The 14,005-nt window shown below is 37.5% G+C and overlaps 1 long non-coding RNA gene across 1 annotated transcript; it reads left to right on the top strand.

Annotated features, from left to right (window-relative positions):
- Nucleotides 1-5,275: 5,275 nt before the first annotated feature.
- On the top strand, nucleotides 5,276-11,654 carry LOC139151301 (uncharacterized). Its single transcript, XR_011556400.1, has 3 exons — nucleotides 5,276-5,415; nucleotides 8,523-8,604; nucleotides 8,915-11,654. It is a non-coding gene; the product is annotated as an uncharacterized lncRNA (long non-coding RNA).
- Nucleotides 11,655-14,005: the final 2,351 nt, after the last annotated feature.

Raw genomic sequence — 14,005 nt, 5'->3', positions numbered from 1 at the left:
CCATTTGGGGAAGTACACCACCGTCCCAGTGATTAAGGGGCCGTGATTAAACGAAAGAACCTTATAAAAATATATGACAAAAGGAATGTAGGAACGCGTTTCACAATCTTGAGTTGAACAACGTAAAATCCTCTTCGAAAATGATATCCATATTTTTAAACATTGAATTGTACACCACTTAAAACTAGAAAATGGCGAAACACTGGAATTTCAAAATTAAAAGTTGATATAAAAAGGCGTTATGGTCTATCATGTACCTTTTGGTTCTATAATTCAAGTTGTTTTGTTAAGTTATGTTCTTTTCCTTGTGGGAGATAAATCACGTTTCAATAAATTGCCTAAGCCGCAGTAAGCGTCTCACAAAGAATTCCCTATATATGTTAGTATTAATTTGTTTTTTAAAAGATGGTCAATGACAACATCAAAGTACATAGTTCTCTCTTGATAATTAACTATGTGAAGAATCAGGGGAATTAATACTCAGAAATAAAGATCTAATAAGCTAGTCCCTGCGTGCGACAGTAGGCCTACATGTAAGTCAGGGGAGAACCATTTGATTTTGGGGGGGGTATGGAGGAAATGGGTATGGGAGCAAATTTTTTTTTCCTGTCACAGTGACAGCAATTTTTTTTTCTACTGTCAGAGCTGCATTAATTTTTTTTTTCAAATGGAGTAGCAATGCAAATTTTTTTTCTTTGTCATCAAGTTTGTGATGCGTTGTATATAAGGGAGCCGTCATTATTTACGGCCTGAAACTCAGAAATTTTGAATGACAGAGTTTTCACTAGGATATCTGATCGGGCAGAATTTGAAAGTACAGGGGGAGAACACGCGAGAGGCTGAGGGGGAAAGTGTCACAGGGGCTTTTCCCTATCTTGCATGGAAATTTTTAAGATATTGATGTGTGCAATGATGCAGTCTGATGCAATCTGAGAGGTGTTTTTTAATTTTTTTACTAAGTGAAACTGTTAGAACACCCCAAGGGGGAGCAACACGAGAGGGGGTTTCCCCCTCTCGTATTGGAAATTTTGGGAAATTGATGTGTTTAATGGTGCAATCTGAGAGGACTTTCAGGTTATTTTGCACTCTGTAAAACTGTTTGAAAATGACATTGAACACTGCAATATTTTTTTACGTTTTTTGCATGATCAGTGTTTGTGTCACAATATTCAACAACCAAACAATGACAATACAATTTGTGAAAAACAGTTCTGTTTTCCAGAGACTGAAGATAATAAATATACAGGAACGGAAAATCTGTGACCTTCTTGTGTCATTTCTCCAGCTGCCAGCTTCTAATGAAAAAACATGAATATGGTATGTTTAACTGTCAAAATGGTCATTGAACTGAGGTAAATGAGAACATGTTTCTGTGATAATAAAGGATGAATTCACAACAGTTCAGTTTTGTCCTAGATCCTGTGAAAATTTTGAGAAATTGATGTGCGCCACGGTGCAGTGTGTAGTGCAATCCGACAGGTATTTTAAATTTGTCTTTTACCAGTAAAACTGTTAGAAGACCCAAGGGGGAGGAGAGCACGAGAGGGGGTGCCCTCCTCTCACATTGAAAATTTTGAGAATTCTGGATGTGTGCAATGGTGTAATCTGAGATGTGTTTCAATTTATTTCGCCAAAAAAAAATTGAGTAACCCCACCCCCTTCTTCCTCTCCACATTTTGAGTAACGCCCCCCTGAAGTTTTCAATTTTTTTAGTGACCCCCTCCCTTGTATTTCATTATATTTGTTGTTCCTCAATTTTTCATTGTCAACTTGTACATCTTCCTAATATATTTATATTGAGAGAATAATATATTGATTTTAACACTAGTTTATTGACTCCTGTCTTGTGTTTTAAAATTTTCACAATTTACAGAAGTCAAAAAGTCCCCTTTAGATAGTGCCTATGCCTATGCAACAGAAATCCTGAAATATGATTTCTTGGGTCAGAAAAGGGAAGGAAAACATTGAGTGTACTGAGGTGTAAAGTAGACCTATGTAGTGCATGCTTATATCATAAATGCTGGGAAAAAAACATAAGAATTACTTGTGGTAAAAACATTTGCGCCGCCTCGGCGCGCCGGCAAAGAATACATGAGAATAGGGTTTCCAAATTTTGCTAATTTCTGGTGCATTGTGACAATTTTTTTTTTTCACTTCTGTCTGTTATGACAATTTTTTTTTCTCAGGCCATGACAGGATCAATTTTTTTTTCTTCTATCTCACCTGGCGACAATTTTTTTTTTCTCAAAATCCTCCATACCCCCCCAGAAATCAAATGGTTCTCCCCTTACTGAATAAGACGATATTTTGACCACCAGTTCTCAACATATGTGCACAAACGATAGAGTGTGCATATGGAGTAAACTGATCAAAACCGAGTGGTATACCCGTCGTTAAAGGGTAGTTGATTGCTACTGAACTTGAAATTCTGGCGTGATACGTTCAAAAGGGAATTTTCTATGGCTGAGAGATCCTGCATGCTCCAACTAAGCTACATTGCGAATATAGCACTGTTCGGTTATACTTGCACGTCTCGACCAATCAGATAGCACTATTTGCGCCGCCATCAATAAGGGATGGACCATTAGACCTTGGGAGGGGGGTGGTCACAATGAAATTGTGAAATTTTTTTTTTAACTATTGTAAATTTCTAAATTTTTTTTTCCAATTGAGATTAGCTGTGCAATTTTTTTTTTCAGAGTAAATTTTCAGATTTATAATTTTTTTTAGTTCGTCGCTGTCTGAAGATAAAGAGGGCAAAGATGTGGTGCAAAGCACCACAAGACAAGCGGCCATGCAAGCGGTCACGGGGGGGGGGGGGGTCAGGAGGGGGGGTGTCCCCCCTCCTGCCGTTGGAGCTTTTGAAAAATAGAGATTAAAATGGTGTTATTTGGTGGCACTTGGGGAGCATTTTTTCAGATTACACATCTTCCTCTGAAACATGGTCTTCTTGCTCCTCAGTAGCTTCCTATAGTTTTGAAAATTGACTATTTTGGTTTCCTGGCTTCCCTTTCTACTGCATGGTGAAATGCCTACATTAACCCCACCAGACATGCATTTCTCACGATTTACAATTGATTTTGACAAGCTGAGAAGCTGTTTGCAAAATATAGTGAAATTTGCATATTTGTGTTTTTAAAGCAATTGTTGCCCTTTTTTGATCAAAACATCTATTTCTCTGTAGCAGCATGTCTTAATTGATTGGATGTGTATAGATGTGGTGAAATTTCAATATTTGTCTTTTTAAGGCAATTTATGCCACTCATGGTCAAGAAATCTGTATTCTCTGAAAGGGCTTGTCCAATTTCTTTGAAATTTGCTGCACAAGTCCCTTAAGATTTGTTAAAATCATGCTCTTTTTTGTGATGGAAAAATTCTTCAGATAATTGTCATTCACTGAGCATTTGCTACACACAAACGATTATTCATGCAGATTTATTCAGTATTTGCTATCGAGAAACTTTCAAAGTTCAACCCTTTTGTGTGTTTTTGCGTTGGGATTTGTTGGATAGATGGCATTCTACGTAGTGTATTGTTGAATGTTAAAAAATGTGTTGCTGTTGTTTTTTGAGGCTGTTTTTTGAGAAACAAAATTGAAAATGCCTTTTTAAAAGCAAAATAATACATAATGATTTGATATGTTGTTTTATCATTATTGACGTGTTTCTACTTGTTCACCCATTCTTGCATTCATCATTGCAATAAAATGCTGTGAAAAAAATGAACCTGATGTGGCCTGCATCTGTTTACCTTGATCTCAAAAAGGCAAATACAACTTTCTGTCTTGACAACCATACCATAGTTTCAATGTTTTACCTAGTGTATCTGCTTGGTTTGTACGCAGGAAACAAGTAGAAAGCAGGCTCTATAATTTATAATTTTCAAGTGATCAGAATACTGAAGTCCTGAAAAGATAAGATAATCACAACTTCAAGTATAAGGATACAGTCACTCTAAATGTATAAATTAAAATTAAAAATGTGCCTGGAGGATGTACTAAAAAATACAGGAAGTTTCTGCCTGTCGGTAAAATCTAGAAAAATTCAAGATTTTAAAGACTTTTGCAGATTTTTTTACGCATTTGTCTTCTTATTTTTTTTTATTTTGCAAACTAGTTTGAAGATTTTTTTCCTAACTTTCTGCTCTGAAAATTTTTTTTTTCTGTTTTTGACCACCCCCTCCCAAGATCAAATGGTCCGTCCCTAATGGTATGATATAATAGATTTTATGTGAGTAGTACAGTCAACGTAAAGGAGATAGGAATGTGCAACTCTGTACTTAATATATCGGACTGTGTTCTACGCACACATTCCTTTTGAATGTCACAACTTTAGACACAAAAGAAACATTTCCCATTTATTTCCAAAAATGAGTGTTCTATTCTTTCATTTCACACAGATTGAGACAAAAACAAACAGACATTGTAAAATACAGATACTGAAGCCTTATATTGTCAATTTGATGTAAATAAAAAGAGGTATGCGGAGTGTTACGCAGGATACGACTAACTGTAGCACTTATAGATTTTGAACCAGATGTATGTAAAGTGCCAATACTATGAGTGCTGTTCGAAGAAAACACAAGTCCTTATCAATAGCGCTGTTAACGGTTACAGGTTTGTTACTGTACGCGCGCGACATCGGACACGCAGCTTGAAATGCGGACAAATTTTATCAATGTTGCATACACGGCCGTTTTTTGCAGCTTGCACTCTGAGTCGTGAATATGCCTTTTAGTATTCATTGTTACACTAGCAGTCGCCTACTAAGATGTGTTTTCGTCGTTTTTGCATGCGCAATTTTCAAAAGCGTAATCTAAAAATGCGGACAAATATTTATTTTTGCATATTAATGAGAGAACAGTGACGTAGGCCTAAACTGTGATCAGCCCTATTTGTTGGAATGTGTATAACCATAGAGAATTTTGGTCGAGAGATGTTGCAGACCCCAGGTCTTAATGTCAAATATCCCCCTACCCTATACCCTCTCCCACACCGTATTCAATATCAGTATCAGCCGGGGTCGCGATATCGATGAGCCCTCTCCTAACTAAACATTGCACAGTCCCTCAGCAACAGAGTATGATGTAACATACGTCATGTCAATCTCCAGGCAGAGTCATCTTATCGCGTATTACCCACAATTCCTGATGTGTTCGATTCGGCGATAAGTGACTCTGCCACAGGTGTCCTGTTTACGTGGTAAATCGATAGAGGGAGTACGCGCGTTTGGAAGTCTGTCATCTGGTTGTAAATATGTCATGTGGTTGTTGGCTGTGACACACCCATATTTGGTTATGTTTCGATGTCAAAGATCAGAGTTGAAAGTCCAAGCATGGGTAATTCCTTGCATTCTTGATACCTTGTGCTAGCTCTGGTTGTCAAAGCACGTTTTCATTTGTGCCATTTCGAAGCAAGTGAGTACAAGTATAGTAGTCTGTTCGATTCTTGATCGTAGGCTTGTAACACAAGGATACGATTTCTCATATATCTCTGGTGTTAGCATGCAGGCGGTTTTAAAATTCAGAGGTCTTTAAAATTCAGAGGTCAGACGAAACCAGGTCTACATGACAGTCCGCCTCTGACTGTGTCTACATACATCAGTCATCATGATCGACCTCGACAGATTCAGCACTTTAGTGTTTGATTGTTATGGTCCAAAGCCGTACAAAGCTACTGTGCTTGCTTTTGTATTCATGGCACTGCTAAATATCAATAGCAAATCTCTTAGCAACATTTTTTATCCGTATTGAAACCAATGGAGGTTTGACTTTTCCAATTTAAAAACAAACCAGTTCGAAGGACCATAGGTAAGACAAAATGCCTGTGTTAGACTGATCACTTTAACCTTAGGGGTGTAACAGCAGTATACACTCTTCTACAATCGTTAAGAGCAATGATTGTTAGCGTACGTGTCTCTTAAATTCACCAGATGTTTCACAGTTGTGTCAAAAGAGTCAAAGAGATGTCTTGAAACACATCAAAGTCTACTTATTTACAAACATTAAGGTGGTTGGCCTTGTTTTATATTATCACTTTTCTCTTGATAGGATGCATGCTTCAGTAACAACGGTCGAAAATGCTCAAAGCATTATACACCTGGTTGCATGGACACTCCTGCGCATCTCTCTTAGTGTGCTATGGCTGTGACTTCTACGTTTTCCCAGTGGTTTTTCATCTTTCTATGCTATCACTAATTGATTTAAGTTGTCTAATCTAAATTTTTTGCAGGAACTGCATTTTGAGTATGCTGAGTCACCATGTGTCACCTGGTTGCACGGACACTCCGGCGCATCTCTCTTAGTGTGCTATGGCTGTGACTTCTAAGTTTTCCCAGTGGTTTTCATCTTTCTATGCTATCACCAACTGATTTAAGTTGTCTAATCAAATATTTTTGCAGAATCTGCATTTTTAGTATGCTGAGTCACCATGTGTCACCTGGTTGCACGGACACTCTGGTGCATCTCTCTTACTGTGCTAAGGCTGTGACTGCTAAGTTTTCTCATTGGTTTTCATCTTTTTATGCTATCACTAATTGATTTAAGTTGTCTAATCTAAATTTTTTGCAGGAACTGCATTTTGAGTATGCTGAGTCACCATGTGTCACCTGGTTGCACGGACACTCCGGCGCATCTCTCTTACTGTGCTATGGCTGTGACTTCTAAGTTTTCCCAGTGGTTTTCATCTTTCTATGCTATCGCCAACTGATTTAAGTTGTCTAATCAAATATTTTGCAGAATCTGCATTTTTAGTATGCTGAGTCACATGATGTGTCACCTGGTTGCACGGACATCTCCGGCGCATCTCTCTTACTGTGCTGAGGCTGTGACTGCTAAGTTTTCTCATTGGTTTTCATCTTTTTATGCTATCACTAATTGATTTAAGTTGTCTAATCTAAATTTTTTGCAGGAACTGCATTTTGAGTATGCTGAGTCACCATGTGTCACCTGGTTGCACGGACACTCCGGCGCATCTCTCTTAGTGTGCTATGGCTGTGACTTCTAAGTTTTCCCAGTGGTTTTCATCTTTCTATGCTATCGCCAACTGATTTAAGTTGTCTAATCAAATATTTTTGCAGAATCTGCATTTTGAGTATGCTGAGTCACCATGTGTCACCTGGTTGCACGGACACTCCGGCGCATCTCTCTTAGTGTGCTATGGCTGTGACTTCTAAGTTTTCCCAGTGGTTTTCATCTTTCTATGCTATCGCCAACTGATTTAAGTTGTCTAATCAAATATTTTTGCAGAATCTGCATTTTTAGTATGCTGAGTCACCATGTGTCACCTGGTTGCACGGACACTCTGGTGCATCTCTCTTACTGTGCTAAGGCTGTGACTGCTAAGTTTTCTCATTGGTTTTCATCTTTTTATGCTATCACTAATTGATTTAAGTTGTCTAATCTAAATTTTTTGCAGGAACTGCATTTTGAATATGCTGAGTCACCATGTGTCACCTGGTTGCACGGACACTCCGGCGCATCTCTCTTACTGTGCTGAGGCTGTGACTGCTAAGTTTTCTCATTGGTTTTCATCTTTTTATGCTATCACTAATTGATTTAAGTTGTCTAATCTAAATTTTTTGCAGGAACTGCATTTTGAGTATGCTGAGTCACAATGTGTCACCTGGTTGCACGGAGTCATGTGGTACATCTCTCTTTCCCGTATAGGGCTTTGTCATCTAAGTTTCTCCTTGGTTTTGCTCTTTTATGCTATTAAAAAGTGATTCAAGTTTTGAAATAAAAATTTTATGCAGGAATCTGCTGTTAGATCATGCTGAGTCAGAATGTGTCAACTGGTTGCACAGAGACTTTGCAGTGGTATAAAACTTGCTAATTAAGGGGCGCTGCACCCAACACAGGGTATTTTGCACCAAAATAACTTTTTTGTAGACATTCATTTAATTTAATGAAATTGTTAACCCAAGATTAAAATATTATTATTTGGGTTCATCTTCAAGGCTGTCAAGCAGTCGTAGGCTTGCTTGATAAAGAAGTGTTAATTTTTGCAAATGTTTGCAAATCACCCAATTTCCTGGCTTCACTATTCTTCAAATTTCAAGATTTCCAAACAATTTAACTCCATACTGACTTTGTCAAACTTTCTTAAATTTTCACATTATTTTCTTTAAATGTTGTTAACAAAACTTTTTTGATTGGCAATAAAGTTCTTACATTTTGAATAAGAGGCATTTTAATTTGTATGAGGATCATGTACTGTAAAATATGTTCAGATGTAACCTGCCAAAAGAAGGAAATGACGACCATGTTAAAAGTGATATTTTATTCAAATCATATGTGTCACTGCCCATTTAGGGCAACTGTTGTCAGCTCCACTTATATATAACCATTGCAAGACTGATATCATTTTTTATATGCAAAGTAAAACATAAGTGTGTCTTTTGAAGGTTTATGGCATGTCTGTTGAAAACAGAGAGTATTAAAAAAGAATAATTTTTAATATGAAACGTCTGTGAACAGTGTTTATTCATTCTGATGTAATAATGGATTTCTGTTTGTTTTGACAGTATCTTTGAATGATATGACACTGCCTTAACAACAGATGGAAATTTGTTTGTTTCGGAAGAGGAATGTGAAAGAAACGTCAATGTAAGTAGGGTATTATGTTCATATGTTGCTTCTCACATTGGTGTACCATTTTGTAGTTACAACTTGAGCTGTATCCTGTGAATGGTTTTGGGATAATTGTGTAAGTTATTATATTACAACTCTCAAAAATTTAGAGGGCCTGTAATGCTTACTTTTGATATTATTTTCATTATTTATATTTGTCCACTGTAAGTTGTTATTTTACTACAAAAAGATTGCTAAAAAATCAATATTTAGCTTGTCAGCATAGCATTTGAAATATACAAAAATGTATTAATAGTATATCTATATTTCTATTTTTCTCACTCAGGTTTGTTGTAGACTACATCACAATTGTGTTGTTGGAGGAGGCTGAAGTTTACCTTATGTCAAGGAAAAGAATGGTTATGCTTGAAGAAGCAAATAAACTCTAGTATTGCCACAGAAATCTAAAGATACTGTTCTGCAGGGATAACCTTATTGACATTTGTTCATATTGTTATGAAATATTTTAAACTTAAATTTTAAGGCAATTATTGTCATATTTAACCAAAAGTATCATTCAAAAGTTCTGGTCAGACACATTAATACTGATTATACATGTCCCTTAGGATGACAGCAATAAGATTTTGTAAATACGTGCCAAGATATGCAACTTTGTATTTTTGAGATTATTTTTGTCATTGTAGATCTATTTTTTTCTTCAAAACTCCTTGTCAGACTTTTTGATATTCAGTATACAGGTCCTTAGGATGACTTAAGTCAGATATTTTTATACAGTGAGAAAATGCAAAATTTTGTATTTTTGGAGCAATTTTTGTCAATTTCGGTCAAAAAGTGCTTTTGTCTAATTGGTGTTTATCTGATAGCTTTGCATTTTCTTATAAAAATCCCTGGAGACTACCTAAGCCAAATCATTTTTCAAACTGGGGGAACCAATGATTTTTTGTTTTTGGAGCCAATATATTAGTCCGCAAGCTTGAATGACCTATTCCAACCCTGAATACCTTGTAAATCAATTTTGAAGACACTGAAAATAATGTAGTTTTATTTGATGCCAATTTGTAGTGAAATATGATCTAGAAAAAAGTTGTGAGCTTATGTTTTATGTAGTGGATCAACTTTAGCAAATATTCATGGAGGAAACCCCATACACTGATGAGGATTTCAATCCACAAGAAGGCATATGGCAAGATGCACCATACCAATAAAACAGACTCCAGTTTATTTGTATCAGTTCCAATCATTATGTTACATAAACAAAAAAACCTGTCATGGTATCACTTAATTAAGTAAATCTTCACAAAGATGAAGGCAGCCGAGTGAAATCATGTGTAGATTGAATAAGATGAGTGATGAATGATAATATCAGGTAACTTCACCACACAAACTTACTTACACAAACAAACTTGTGTATAACTTAACTCTGAGTAAATCTTAACATTTCAAGCAAGGACCATCAAATTTTTATTGTTGATCTACAAAATTGAAAAGTGGCTGTTAAAACGGAATTCTGCCCATGAAAATTGAAAGTTCAAACTCTTTGCAAACACAATAGTATTTTGAGTGAATAAGTGGAAATAGGAATACCTCTTTTTGTTTGTCAGATAGGAGCAATACTGTGCCCTTGGTGGTATATTCTTAAATGACTTGCAGAAATTGATATTTATTACTGTTGTTATTATTGCTAACTGTGTTTTGCCTGATTGAGGCAACACCTAGCTATCCTATGGATTCTCTTGAACATTATCACAGTACAGCTACATGAGATACCAGGCCGCTGCTAATTGAAACGCCTATTTGTAGGGGTTTTAATGACTGCTAAGCTAGTACGAATTAGTAATGTAGATATTGTGAGTTCAAGCCCCATAAAATGCATCAGCAAGACTGCATCAAAGTTGACCATTTTTACTGTACATGTTGTTCACAAATTTAGTTCTAAGGCCATCAAGAATATTTTTATGGGTCTTTTAGAGTAATTTAACATAAGGGCCTGGGGGGGTCAGAGGAATGTGAGGGTAGTCACTCAAAAAATTGAAAGCTACAAGGAGGTTGTTCAAAATTGGAAAGAAAGAAGGGGGTTGCTCAATTTTTGGTACAAAATGAATTGAAATACCTCTCAGATTGCACCATTTCATCAATTTCTCAAAATTCTTAATGCGACCCCCTGTCACTTCCTCTCCCCCTGGGGTGTTCTGACAGTTTTACTTAGTAAAAACAAATAGAAAACACCTAATATTGCACCAGACTGCATCATTGAACTCATTAATTTCTCAAAATTTCCGACGTGGCAGAGGGGACACGCCTCTCACACTTTTCCCCTGTGGGGTGTTCTAACAGTTTTACACAAATTGATAACATCTCTCATATTGCACCAGACTGCATTATTGCACACATCAATCTCTCAAATTTTCAACACGAGAGGGTACAACTCCTCTGACACTGCCCCCCCCCCAGCCTCCTGACTGTTCTCCTGTACTTTCAAATTCTGCCCTGTCAGATATCTTAGTGGAAACCTTGTCATGATACCCATCCAAAATAAACAATACTGTATGGTAAACAATACTATATGGTTGGATAGTGGTTACAGCATGAGCTTTTGTATCTACATTTTATTGTGACTTTGAATTTCTTTTTGCCGGTCACATCTTTTTCAACTGTCATGAGGTAACCGATGATATTCCAGCAGGATATGAAAGGTCTGTACTATTGCTGTAGTTTTGTAAATGTTACAAATACATGTCTTGGTATTTAACTGGTCTAAGTGGGGGGGGGGAGGGGAGGGATCAGTCAAAATTTCTGTGTTAGAGACTGGGTTACTCAAATGCTTTGGGGTTGGCATGGGGTTTACTCGAAATTTCAGAGTACTATGAAATTCCCCAGACTTCCCCCCCCCAAGGTCGTAAATAATTACGACTCCCTAAGTAAGATTTTTACCGCAGGAAAACGTTAATTTTATTCACTCTTCATCCTTTGTTAACCTTAGAAAGTTTGATTATGTAAAATTGTGTTGTTACTTGTTGTAATCTTGAATTGTTGAAATGAATAAAATCTTGGAAAGTAAAACATGATCCTGTGTCACTGTTGTTCCTGTCTTGTTTCACCATCAAAGAAAAAAAAGATTCTAATAAATTCACACCCAATTGCTCTACCAAAACAGAAAAATTATTGAAATTTTTCAGGCAAAACACACGCCGTCTCACCAGTAATACTTGTAAGTTCAATGCAACTCTGCATAACATGTTCGGACGAGAGAGGTGACCATAGAGGGCGAACGTCCTACTGGTACTCGTGTGACAGGCTTGCAACCACATGACATACTCCGGGTGCGCGCGTACTGGTCTACAGGGTAAATCACCACATACTGATCCGCAAACCGGAAGTCAGCTCGAAACCGACATTGTGACGAAGTCGCTGAAAATACAAAGTCCATCCTCCCTGCAAAAATGTTCATCGGTTTGAAAACTAATTACTATAAGTTTATAGCAAAACACGAACTGGAAAATATATTACCATTGGAACTTCTTTTAAATAGTGTAATTATTCGGGAAGAAACAAGGCTTTGACCTTTTCTGACCTTTGGGCGAATCCCCTGTATCGTCTGCTGGTGATGTATTTTCTTGAATTGTGACCCCTCCTGCACTCGAAGTTATTTATCATGGCCGTATATATGAATACTCAAGAAAGAACAATAAATAAACACCAAAAGAGAAAATGGCGTTTTTATTTGAATTTGTAGATAACTGTGCGCATGCTGGAACGAATTCCAACTGCCGCGCGTTACTGTGGCAATACCATAGATACAGTGCGCGACAGGTAAAAAAGTAGTTCATTGACGTTCCAATGACCTCGAGGTCACATGAATATTAATCTGCCTGTGCCAGAGATACTTATGCGTACGCGCGATAAGAACTCTGGTTCGAGAGTGACGTCATGTATCGCCTGTGCATGCGTCCGGCATTGATGCCATTGCGCATCCTGATTGGCTGCGACGGGTGACGTCAGACAAGTGGGCGGTACACCTTTTCTGATTGGCCAAAAAAGTTTGTCGTTATGCGCAACCTGTATCAGTGTATTGTTGTGACTTCAGATCACTTGCTCTTTGCGACACGGTAACATCAACAGCCTGTTCGTCAAGTTTCTGAGGTGTATATCTACGGGCAGTGATTCCTTTTGCCAAGGGTAAGTGAAATGAACCGTTTTCAGAAGACGTAATCGGGTACTCGATACTCAGTATTTTCTTTTGTTAAGTTTTTTCTTATTCTGTGCGTATGCGGGAAAAATACAATTGCATCGGCAGACACTGTTCCAACTCGCTAGCCATGGCTTGACAATGTCAGCGGTTAGACCCGCCAGGATCACCCATGTTAGGTTCCATTTGGAAGCGTCATGAAATCCAACCCTGTATAATCATCATGAATTACAACTCTCTACGTGGTTTTTGTTCATGTACATGAGTTAGGTTGATGTCTTCAAAGTGTGTGCAGTACACAGAATTCGAATGAGAAATGTGAGTCCTCTCTTCGGTCCGCTGTTCGTTTCGAACTCGTGATAACGCTTTCTGTTCTAGTTCTATGTGCATGTATAACTGTGGGTCCATAGCTGTGGTGTTTTCGGACGGGACTTCTGCCTTTCACGGGTTGGTTTTAACTTTCACGCTTTTAGTTACATGCATGCATGCGCGCACATGCAAAGTGCACGCAAACGCATCATCAAGTTCGGTCAATCATGATTGCATTGAAGTACGGCATAGCAAGAATCTAGGGAAAGCGGCCTATTCTATTTAGCCAAACGACTGCTTTCTAGAGAACACATACCCCGCGCTGAAAAGAAGATCACAATATATATAATTTGACGATGGCTGTACGTAGTACAAATATAGAAACGGAACTTTATTTGACAACAGTTCAGTTGACGGAAGAAACGCTCTGAAAGCATGGAATATTTTTTTCCGTTCGGATACTGCACTCTCAAGCTGGGCCTCTGTAAACTGTGTCCTGAATACCGGTATCTTCCGTAAGTTTTTGAACGTTGTCACTGGCACTATTTGGCCACCGATAGTCCGGTCTGTTGGCCACCTAGTAATAACTTACAGTTCGTTCACATGAGATATATTATTACTACAATTATAGTACACATGCGGACAAAACTTCGTTCGTTTCACATACGGTATTTTTTCTTTGTTCACAGCCAAAAATGAAAGGCCTCTCGGAAAGTTTTTATTGAATTCTTAATATCATGTATGTCATTTGAAATTCTTACCTAGATGGTCACTTTAGGGTCTTTTGAAATGTAAACTATTATTCTCTTCGTTTTTAGATGTGAAATCTTTATTACTTTTTGATCCTAAACCTTTACGTGTAATTCATCATTCCATTCGACAACTTAATTAGCTGATTGTCTTTAATGAAAATTTGTCTTA

This window comes from Ptychodera flava, chromosome 2, assembly GCF_041260155.1.
Source record: "Ptychodera flava strain L36383 chromosome 2, AS_Pfla_20210202, whole genome shotgun sequence".
Lineage (NCBI taxonomy): Eukaryota > Metazoa > Hemichordata > Enteropneusta > Ptychoderidae > Ptychodera > Ptychodera flava.
The sequence above is the reverse complement of the archived record's forward strand: the minus strand, read 5'-3'. Positions and strand labels throughout refer to the sequence as shown.